Genomic DNA, 12,099 nt, shown 5'->3' with positions numbered 1-12,099 from the left:
ATGAAATTGTCTTTGTGTTATAAATTTTCAATTGCAGAAAGTTACAGCTCATTCAAGACCTAATATCCATAATAGTCTGACGGCAGCAAAATCACTCCAGCGGCGAAAGTCTGAAATGAAAAGCAGTGCTGAAAGCCTGCCTGGGAGAAAAGACGGACACACCGTTAACCGATGCTGAGTCCGAAGGGTGACCTAGAACGCGGAAGAACGGGGCCACCAAGTGGACCCAGGGGCCTCTGCGAAGCATGCATCCAAAAGATTGGTCATTTGTGCAGTGAAATTTGCTTTGTTCAGGCACCAGCGAAGTTTCTCAGCCTCAGAACAGGACAAATACGGATTCTGAAATGCCCCAGGCTTCCGGTGCTGGTGGTTATATGACTAGGGTATTACTGATAGGAATGGCGGAAATGTTGGGCCACCTGTGAGTGATGGAAATGCCATTACTTAGTGCCCTTGTGTTTGAAGCTCTAAAACTATAAGGGGCTTGAAGAGCAGAGCGAGGCTACATGTGTGCTCCGCCTTGGAATTCCAGCGAGCGTTCTGTCATTAAATAGGAAAGTAGGAAAGTCCTAGGAGGGAGGGAAGAGACATCTCATTTCTCCTAAAGAGATCCTTGAGTGCATAAGGAACCATTAAGGAAGAGAGCATTCAGTAAAATAATAGCATCTTGGAGCCCTGAATCGACAGATAGCAAGACCCTCGATTTCTTACCTTAGATCACCAGAATTCTTTAAAGAGTTAGAATCTAGAAAGCTAGAGCTATTAAGGGTACCCCCTTTCATGTCGCAGTCCCCTCCCTCAGATACTGATTCTCCCCCAGTGAAGTGCTGTTTCCTTTCTTCACGTGTTGACCTTGATCTCCAACGAAATACTGGTTCCTTGATCCCAGAGTGTCCGCTCTGGGACCAAGAACAACAGTGAGAATACAGGGTGTGCCACATTTCACAGTTCAGAGGCGAGCATGGCGATCATGCAACTTATGACGGTCACAGTCATGACCATCGTGAGGGGGAAGTCTTGTGCATACATGTAAAGATAGGGAATGGGCTCACCTCTGAACAAAGGAGCCAATATTTGGGGTGCGTGAGTGGCTTAGTTGGTTAAGCATCTGCGTTCAGCTCAGGTCATGATCCAGGAGTCCTAGGATAAGGCATTGGGCTCCTGGCTCAGCAGGGAGTCTACGTCTTCCTCTCCCTGCCACTCCCCCTGCTGGTGCTTGCTCTCTGACAAATAAATACTTGAAAAGAAAAGCCAGTATTTCTTAAATAAAAACAATTTCTTAAAAATAAAAGGGAGGGGGGCCTAGGTGGCTCAGTGGGTTAAGCCTCTGCCTTCAGCTCAGATCATGATCTCGGGGTCCTGGGATCCAGCCCCACATTAGGCTCTCTGCTCAGCAGGGAGCCTGCTTCTCTCTCTCTCTCTCTGCCTGCCTCTCTGCCTACTTGTGATCTCTCTATCAAATAAATAAATACTTTTTTAAAAAAGGGGGAAAATGATATACATTAGGCTAATCTGAGACACATTTATTTGTATCACTTTATTTAATCCAGTAAGTATCCAAATTGGATATGATACTCATTAGAGCAGTCCCTGCTTTATAGAGGAAATCGGAATCTCAGAAGAGTCCATCACGTTCCAGACTGCACACCACACCGTTCCCCATCCTGGAGCATCTGTACTTTTCGCCTGACTTCCCTTACCCAGCCTCTTCCTTGGCAAAGACACAACTGCCTCACAGAAGAGAAGTCATTCCCTAGGACTGAGCCTGCGAAGAACTCTGAAATTTTTCAAGATTCCCCTGCCCCAAGTTAGCAAGCACTAAGCAGAGAGGGAATAACGTAATACCTGTGCAGTGAAATTTGTCATGGTTTCACAGTCGGCATTCCTCTGTCACGCATAGGTTCCCGTGTATTCTTTTTTTTTTTTTCCTGGTTGGAATTTTATGTGCTTGGCTATTTTGTGTACAGTGAGAGTTACAGGCATAATCATATTTGCATGTGTCTCACCAAGGAGGACATTACACGCCCTTAGGGAGGCGAATACCGCTCTCTTCCCTGTCTCCTGCCTGAATGGACACGTTGTAGTGAAGCCGAACATTCCAGCCTGGAGAAACATTGATCCCCAGCAAGAATGTGTGGTTCTCCCACTCCCCTGTGAGCCTGCAGTTACTATTCAGAAATCCGCGTTTACATCCGTCAGTTTCGCTTCATAGTACAGAGGTGCGGTGGACTTGGTCTTGGGCGCTCTTCAGAGCCGGTCGCCAAGTATCCCCTAAGAGGATGCTTCCCCTTGGGAATTCGAGAGAGCCACAAAGAAGCCTTTAAATAGAATTCGTTCTTACCTCATCGGAGACGTGGGACTTGGGTGTGGTCAGGCATCCCTGTTAAGGTCTCCCAAGGCATGATGGGCTTTTCCTTTCTGCACTCCTCTTTCTTGCGGTTACCTGTGGGGGAGCTGGTCCTCTGTGCTAGGTGCCGTCTGTGAAGGTGGGGACTACGTGCCTCCACTTCTCCGCCATCCCAGCACCTCGAGGAGAGTGCCTGCCGCACCACAGACCTTTGGTACGAAAGCTTGTCTGTATGTGTTAGTGCTTCTGTTGGTGGTGGGATCTGCAGGGCGAGGCAAGTGGAGAGAACTGGGAATACTTGGGTGCCTTGATTTCCCTGCACCCTCCTCCCTACATGGAGAGTCACTCCTGGTTGGAGGAGGTGGGGAAGAACTGGAAAACCTAGGGGGCAGATGTCTGTAAATTTGAATTGAAACACTTTCCTTTTAAGAAGTTGAAACCACTCCGGCCACTGGCTTGAGCATCAGGGCTGTTGGAGATCTGAGGTTCTCGTGTGACCCTTCATTGCAGTCCTGTGGGCATTCAGACTGACTGGTGCTTGGGAGCTGAGTGACCCCAAGAGGAAGGCTGAGTCCCTGGTCCTGATTCTCGTGCGTGGTTCCTCCCAAGAAGTCACGTGACCTGCACTGCCCCATTCAGGTACAATGTCTCGTCATGTTTTATGCCCCATCTTAGCTTAAAATACTGCTTAATTGTCCCCCCACAGTGCCATCAATATCTCTGAGAATAAATCATGTGCAGTTTCTATATTAACCTGTGCACCTCTTTTTAGGAATTTCTCCCTTCCCTGACTTGTCTTTTTGTGCGTATGTGTGCATGACAAGGGGAAGGCGGGGGGCCAGGACCAAGTACATGGCTTGTACATTGTTTCTTTTGGTTTGTCAAAAAAACTGAGCTTTCATCAAAGGAAAATTCATTTCTTCGAACTTGTTTCCACTGTAGTTCAGGACTTAGCAAACAGATTTTCTGAAAATGAAAATAATTGTACGGGTGGCCATGATGTACACTCTAAGGGAGTCTCTTGCCTTTCTAAGAAATATTCTAAATATGCATAGTCATTGTTTCCTCCTTTCTTAAAAGATAACAAACTGAGGTCTCAGAGCCAGGGGTGCTGTCAGCAGCTGTGCCTTCGCGACACTTCTCATTGGTCTTGCCTTTATGAAATTGGCCAGTACTGCTCCCTGCATTGTGGCCCAAATAGCACAGGCTCCCCCGACTGAGGACCTTTCATGGGAGGCCTGGCAGCGGGTGGATAAGGTTGTGCTTGTCTGCATCTTCAATACCAGCGTGCCTGGGGGCATTGGTGCAGAGTCTAGGATCTCTCCCTTGACCCCCAGAATCTGACTCTCTGGGGTGAAGCCTGTGATCTTGAACTTATGAGCTTCTGGGTGATTCTCAGCTCTTTGAGAATAGTTGCTTCCACTGAGTAAATATTTATCATGGTCTCTATGCACCAGGCGCTCCACTAGGTGCTGGGAATAGAGAAATGCACAGAAGCAGATGTGGAGCCCCAGTCTGCTGCTCGACACTTGTTTAGAGATGTGACTCAGCTTTGGACGGTCAGGTTCAGGGAGACGCCTGAAAACCCGGGGCTGACATTTTCAGTGTTTGTTCTGTTCTTCAGAGAAAGGCACTGTGCCAAGCACTGGCGCTCATAGTATAACACCGTTCCTAGGCTCTACGAATTTTACAGTCTGCTTGGGAAAACAGCATGTATGAAAGTTAACAGTCAAATAATTCAGTACTCTAACAAAGAAACCACAGTCTGGTACATGCTTAATTGCTGAGTGGTACTCAGGGTAATTAGCAGTATTTTGGGTGTTACTCTTACTTCTTCCATCTGGATTTTTCCCCATGCTGAGTCCACTTCATGAATTTAAAAAAAAAAAAAATTAATGTATAGCCTTAAGTAGCACTTAAAATATCCCCTATTACTTTGTAGAATATTTGGAATTTTTGAAACAGTGGCCACTTCTGCTTCAGAGAGCGTATCACTCTGTGGTTTTGCTGTTAGTCAGTCATAAAGTAAGGGTTAATTATCTAATTATGTGGAGGTATATTCAGATAAAATTAGCATTTTTGTTCTCAAAATGCTATCTACTTCGAATGAATCCGTGTGTGTGGATTTTGCACACGTACATGCATAGTGTACAGACACACATAAGAAAAATCCAGGGAGAAATGGAAATATATGATTCCAGAATACATTAATTCAAGTAAAAGTTACGATAGAGGAACTTTTTTGTGATCATTTGAGATAGTAGAGATTGCTACAGGCTCCTGTTGTGGAGGATACCAGAGTACCCTCTCTGGGGGATTGTAAAGAAGTCAATAGATTAGAGTGAGTTAGAAATGTCCTATGTGATATTCCTCAGTTAGGTCTCCTGGGATTGGCCTTCGGTGATTTAAAGACTCGGGATGGAAGGTGCATTCTTCAGGACTTGGATGCTTACAAGTCTCAGAGGGTAGAGGCCACCTCCATACAGGACTGTGCATGGGTACAGGACTAGCCTTCATCTTTGGGGTCAGAAAATTCTGTGTTCATGTCATGACTCTCTCACGTCACTCTGCAGCCATGGGTCTTAATTCTTAGACTCATTTTTCTCATGTGTAATGCGGCCTCCATAATCGTACTTGCCTAGTAGGGATAGAGAATTATATTAAATAAGTTAATAGATGTTAAATGCTTACCCAAAGGCTTGGCACAAAATAAGCTCTCCGTAACTAGTAGCTCTGATTATCATCATTATTTATTGTGCTTAGAAGAAGCCAGTATGTATATTTTTTATTTGCCCTTCCCAAAAAAGTAAGGCAAGTTAGGTTCTACAAAATAACTGGTCGACCTTTTTCAACAACAATTTCCATACACACTTCAACAAACAAACTTTTCTTAGTAGAATTGCCCATATTCTTTCATTGATCTGTAATCTTGGAAGCTTCCAGTGTGTTTTTTTGTAAGACAAACCCAAAGGATGATAGGAATTTACAAATGCATTGTTAACTGGTAGGTCTACAAAACAGTAATAGCTCAATTTAGGGTGGTAACAATAATCTGAACAAAGTTAGCACTTTGTGGGGCGCCTGGGTGGCTCACTGGGTCAAACCTCTGCCTTCGGCTTGGGTCATGATCTCAGGGTCCTGGGATCGAGCCCTACCTCAGGCTCTCTGCTCAGCAGGGACCCTGCTCCCTTCTCTCTCTCTGCCTGCCTCTCTGCCTGCCTCTCTGCCTACTTGTGATCTCTCTCTCTGTCAAATAAATAAAATCTTGAAAAAAAAAATTAGCACTTTGTAAAGTTGGGCTGAAGAAGAATATGGCAATTCCCATAAAAGAGGCATTGAGATATTGACAGTAATAATTATGGGATTTTCACTTCCCACCAGCTGTTTTTTCTTAAAGCTGTGTACCTATTAAATATTAGAATGTTTACTTTTTAAAAAATTTTTATTTATTTGAGAGAGCAAGCATAAACTGGGAGGAGAAGCAGACTCCCCACTGAGCAGGGAGCCCCATTTGGGACTCGATCCCAGGACCCTGGGATCACAACCTGAGCCCAAGGCAGACGCTTAGCCAACTGAGCCACCCAGGGGCCCCTAGAATGTTTCTTTAAAAAAAAAAAAATGAACAGAGATACAAAATAGAATTACCTTTGCGCTGAGGCAAAGGTAATTACCTTTGCGCTGGGGCCCTGGGCCACGCTGGAGGACACTTGCTAGGGGTCCCACCCATAGCTCTCAACCACTCAGACCCAGCTGCCCGCTGAAGCCCGGGGAACTTGCAACCGTCCAGTGCTGCGCGACGCAACATGACTCTTCTTTGCTTCTCTCCCATGGCTTTTCCTTTAGAGACTTGCTGTTACTCCCTGCGCGGACACACATTCCATGGCCGTCGAAGGTGATGGCTGGGGCCGCATGGCACAGTGGTTCCTAAAAGAAGCCAACCCTCTAAGGGTTCATAATTCAACAGAGTAGATTAGCCCGAGTGCATGCTGGCAGATTTCTCTTGTCAAAGGATGGGGGCGGGTATCACGAGCTGCTTTTGCCAAACGTACGTCAAACCCTGTTCTCTATTAGGGTGCCGGGGTGGTGAGGGGCCTGGCATATGCCCAAGGGAAACCATCTGTGGAGTGCGTCGAACAGGGCCACATTCTCTCCCCTAAGCAATGTGTATGTAGTGTTTTCAGATGGAACCTTGGTGACTGGGAAAGGCTGTCCACGATCAAGCGGAAGGGAAAGTCATTGCTTAGCGTGTAACTTGAGCCTCACATGTCCTGAAGGAATTCCACGCAGCTATAGGTGACTGAACCAGTGGGAGTTAATATGTAATTACTGTTTTTTACAGTATGGTTGGAGCGATTACATCCTATTTATTCTACTTTCCTTTGGAAATACAGTAGAAGGTAATTATAATTAATAACTGTGAAGATAGGCTCAATTACTTAAGTCATGAAAATGAATTACCATCATCACATTGAGAATTTAGCAACAGCCCCATATAGAGAGTATCTACCGAAACAACGATGCTTCCGAGAATATTCTTGTGAGGAAATCAAGATGAGCAAAGGCTCCGTTAATGGTGAAATCAGTACGATTTTAAACAATGGGGAAAATTACCTGGATTTTGTGTCTTGCCAGTACCTTTAAATCCTTTTATACGTTTTAGGAGTCTTTCATACTTTAGTTGGAACTATAAATTTTTAAATTATAGAAATTACGTTTCGGGAAAGCTTATTGTCGCAAAACACAGTTTAAAAAATAGTTTTAAAAGAATGAGAAAAGAGATCCTTTTAAAATTCAGAATTATTTTTCAACCATTGATCTACTTTTTGAGGAATATTTTTAAATAACTAAAAAACCTTACATGAATATTAATGGCATTATGTGCTAAAAGGGGCCGTATTACTGTTTCCTTATAAATATTTCAGTTACTTTTTGGGATGAAACTTTCATGCAGATTATGTAATTTTTATGTAAAAGCGAGACCTACAGGCGAAAAGTGACTATCAACAATTTCTGTGAGTTATTTCAGTGCAATTAATGTATACGTTTTCCCGTTACTCTTCTGCTCCCTCCTTTAGGGGGCCATGACTGTCAGAGAGCTAAGAGGAATCCCCCCTGGGTCTTCTAGGTTATAAAACCTATCAAATCTTCACTGCTGTCCTCTTTTCTCTTCCCCCTGCCACCACGTCTGGATACTTGCCTTATCCTGTAAATCCTAGTTCTACAAATTCCTATTCTTTCCCCCCTCCTCTTTCCATCCCCAGCACCTCAAATTAGGCTTCCTCATTCAATTATGTTTTATTCAACAAACACCCCCTCGAGTCATAGAGACCAGACTCAGTAAATCTCTCCACGCTGCCTTTCCTTCTTAGTCCCCTTCTCCTCACCACCGTTGCTAACGCCTCTGGACGAAGCTACCTTCAGTTTTCTCATCTGCATTCTCCTCTAGGTCTGGAAGTCAGAAATCGTCCCTTGGGATTTCACTTAAAATGAAAGTCAAAATGCCCACTTCCAGTTTTTATGGGATGTCATGTGAGCTCAGCATTCTGTCTTGGAAAATAGCCTCACCGCTTAATCAGTTAATCAGAAATACTGAGCAGGAACTAAATTTGCCTTAAAGGAAATCTGGTTGGTAGGTTTTTACCCTTCCCCGTTTCCAGGTACCCAAAAGAACGGGAATTTTATCTTAGACTTCATCCCTGCATGTGTATGTAAGTGGCCCATTTTGTCATCTAAAATGCTTTTCTGTAAAACACTGTGGACACACCTGGGTGGCCCAGATGGTTAGGCAGCTGCCTTCGGCTCAGGTCATGATCCCAGGGTCCTGGGATCAAGCCCCACATCAGGCTCTCTGCACAGCAGTGAGTCTGCTTCTCCCTCTCCCTCCATAATCTCTCTCACTTTCACTCTCTCTCAAATAAATGAAATCTTTAAAAAAAAAAAAAAACAATACTATGGACGATAGACTCCTCTTCATTCTGCTGCGGTCTACCTTATAAACCTCAGGCAACTCTCCTCATTAGTGATTGTGTTTGCTTTGACCAGACTCATTTTGTTTTATAAGAACATGGTTCTTTTTTCTTCAAATTTTTATTTAACCTCTAGTTAGTTAACATACAGTGCAATATTGGTTTCCGGAGTTCAGTGATTCCTCGCTTACATACAACACCTAGTGATTCTGACAGCAGGTGCCCTCCTGAATCTTCATCCCCCATCTAGCCCATCCCCCAACCCCCTCCCACCATCAACCTTCAGTTTGTTCTCTATCCTTAAGAGTCTCTACAGTTTGTTTCCTTCTCTCTTTTTCTCTCTCTTTTTTTTACCTCCCTCCCATATGTTCATCCATATTTTCTTAAATTCCGCATATGAGTAAAATCATACGGTATTTGTCTTTCTCTGACTTATTTCACTTAGCATGATACATCCTGGCTCCATCCATGTTGTGGTAAATGGTGAGGCTGCATCCTTTCTGATGGCTGAGTAATAATCCATTGTATACATATCCCACATCTTATAAGAACATATTTTTAATTATGAAAGAATATTTTGATATGTTGAAGAGTTGTACAAAATGCCGAATTCTGCTTATCACATAAATTTATCTCTTTGATATGTAATGTCTTCGTATTCGTTATAAGTTTCTAGAAATAATGCCTATCCCTACTTGCATTAAAAATAGAGTTGCTGGCTTAATTTTCTTGAAATTCATCCAGAGAGTCATTCATTCAGTACAAATTTTAACCACTCACCCTGTGCCAAACACTGTGCTATGCTCTAGGGGTGACTGTTTGAAGGTATGCCCCCTTTGTCAGGAAGGCTACCCGCTAGTCATGTATCTGGTGCCGTGGTAATCTGACGTAGTCCGGAGTCAGGGATTGGAGTGAGAGTGGACAGTTCCCTAAAGAGCATTTCAAGGTCAAGTAGGATTTGGCCAAAGGGATGGACCCGAGGCAGCCCCGTGCAGCAGGACAGTGGGAGACTGAGTTCTGTCCATTGGAAACCACTGGGTCTGGAGGACACGCAGAGGGGTAAAAGAGAGGTTGTGGAATAAGCCCCAGAGAAACTCTTAAAATTTTTTGATCATTCTGAAGAGTTTGGAGCCCCCTTATCTAAGGGGGCTGGAGCAACAGAGACAGGTTTGCATTGTGAAAAGCCTCTTCTGGGAGCCAAGTGGAAAACGAGTTAGTGTGGTGTAGACCAGGCACTCCTGGAGCGCAGGGGGAGACCAAAGCAACAGGCCTTGGTTCCTCAGGCCCTCTGCTATTGACTTTGAAGTGCAAAACAATGAATCATTGCATATTTATTTAATTCCTGTTGCATTTACTTAGATCCTGAGGTGTCTTGATAGATGAAGTTGAGAATCCCAAGGACTGTTTGCACCTGGTTCCTACCCTGGAGACATTGAGAGTCTAGGTGGGAAGAAAGATCAAAAAAGAGGATATAGTAGACAGTTTGTCCTTGAACAATATGCAAGTTTGGGCCACCAGCCCTCGTGCAATCAGAAATCCACAGATAACTTTGGGCAACCCCCAAAACGTAACTACTGATAGCCTACTGTTCACGGGAAGCCTCGCCAGTAACCTACAGTGGATTAACACATACTTTGTATGTTCTGTGTATTAAATTTTCTGTATTCTTACAATAAAGTAAGCTAGAGAAAAGAAAATGTGACTAAGAAAGGGCCAAAGGAAGAGGAGGTGCATTGACGGTTTTGTATTTGGTGGGGCGGGGGGGGGTGTCTTAGTGGACCCGTGTAGTTCGAACCCATGTTGTTCAAGGGTCAGTTGTATAATAACTGTCCTAGTGTGCAGAGTACTTTCACATACAGTATCTTTCTTTGATCCTTAAAGCAACTGTGACGTATCACATTTTTACAGGTGACATTTTATTAATGAAAGCCTGTACCCCAGATGTATTTTCATGTTCCACAGCCCTATTTGTGAGCACTGGGGTTGCAACCCCAAGCAAGGTCTTTGAACCCCAAGGCGTGAGATCTTGGCACTGTACCACACAGTCCCATGTGTTAAATAATATAATAATGGGGTAAATGTATAAAGTGAAAATATACAAGATTACATAAAATGTGATTACTCATCAGATGGCTTATATAGACAAGAACTGGATGGTTGGTTTGGAGAAGACTTAATCACTCTCTGTATTTGGATGGTAATTTGCTTCTTGATGGAGTAGGAAGCTAATTCTAGGGTACAGAAATGGAATGAAGAAATGTGCAGAGGCAGACAACAGGATAGAAAAGCGTGTGCTTGAGGGTTCTGGGAGGGAAATAGGGAATGAACGGGAATTGCCAGTCAGACTCAAGGGTGAATAATTTGATTAAAGATTAAAAGTATCAAGTATTAAAAGTAATCAAGATTAAAAGTATGTGTAGGCGATCCTGAAGAGAGTGGTGATGACAGGAGCTTTAGGAGTCCGTGCTTAGAAAAAAAGAGCTCAGTGGCCATGTGTAGCATGAATGGGTGGGAGAGGTTTAAGGTCAGGTCAGTTAGGAAGAGGTTACAGAGAAGCCAAGGTGCTCCCTCCTCCCCAGGAGGGCGTCCTCCCTGCTGCCTCCTTCCCCTCTCCCCGTTCTCCTTGGAATGCCTCCACCTATCCCTCTTGGACCCCACATCACATACTTGAGATGCCAAAGCAGTCCTCAGCCCACCAGCTCCTGAGGGACTCCTTTCTGTTACTTTCTTTTGATCCCGACACCCCAGCTTCATCAAGCATTTGGCTCATGTTGAATAATCATGACTCCTCGATGTTCAAAAATCTTCTCCCATCTCAGAAACCCACGGCTTTCCTGGTCTTCGGGACTCCACCAGGGCAATCTGAGATGTCAGGGCGAGGCTTCCTGTTCCCTTGCCGCCATGTTTGGCCTGGCTCACTTCCCTTCACGCCGCACAGTTCTTGCTGCTGCTCTCTACCTACCCTCATCGGCATGTAGGATGTCTGTGTTCGCAGTAGGTGAAGTTTTCACCCCGGGTGGTTTCGTGGGAAGTTTTCTGACATGCATGTCATCCTGTCCCCTCCTCGTCCCATTTTTCTAATCTCTTGCATACCTCACGTCGGTGACCTCCGCCCTGCGCACAGCTCAGCATGCCCCGTGTTATGTCATGAGGTGTCTCTCCCCGTTCCCAATCCTTACCAAGGCATCTGTCCTTGCCAGACCCCACGTCAACCTTTCCTGTGTTCCTCGGAGCATCTCTTTGCACGTGTTGTCATCTTTTATTAAAATACATTTCTCTTCAAAGGCTACCCCTGACTTTTTTTTTAATATGTTATTTTGAGAGCAGTGAAATGTCTTTGCCTTATTCCTCAAAGAAAGGGGGAACTGTTAAGTAAAATGCACACACTCACAGGTGGCCTCTCTGTCTAGCCTGTTCACTGCGCCACGGATATCCCCAGCATGGTGGCCCGGACCATGACCTCCTTCCCACTTGGCCCCATGGCACAGTCCCATTTCATCTGCAGGGATGCACGCTGGGCCTATGTCCTATGGACATTACCTAGTGAAAATGCCACATCTCATAATGCTAGGACAAAGTATCCCCGTAATTGCCTCCAGAAGACATGCTACCTTGACAACTCAGTATCTCGCTAATTTATGGCGAGGTCAGAAGAGCAGCAGACTTGTGGGGAGGAAGCGAAGCAAAGCTTCCCCTCGTCCTCGCCACGATCTGTGTAGTTGGGCAAGCAGGCCAAATACACAAGTCGTGAGCTGATGTGGTATTGCCAGATTGAGCCGTGAGGGG

At 44.7% G+C, this 12,099-nt stretch overlaps 1 protein-coding gene across 8 annotated transcripts in view; it reads left to right on the top strand.

The window, feature by feature from the left end:
- The window catches only part of CELF2 (CUGBP Elav-like family member 2), a 303,992-nt gene that overhangs the window by 119,720 nt on the left and 172,173 nt on the right, over positions 1 to 12,099 (top strand). The gene's annotated exons all lie outside the window — the stretch shown is intronic.

This window comes from Lontra canadensis, unplaced genomic scaffold, assembly GCF_010015895.1.
Source record: "Lontra canadensis isolate GAN:19392208 unplaced genomic scaffold, GSC_riverotter_1.0 scaffold76, whole genome shotgun sequence".
Classification (NCBI taxonomy): domain Eukaryota; kingdom Metazoa; phylum Chordata; class Mammalia; order Carnivora; family Mustelidae; genus Lontra; species Lontra canadensis.
The sequence above is the reverse complement of the archived record's forward strand: the minus strand, read 5'-3'. Positions and strand labels throughout refer to the sequence as shown.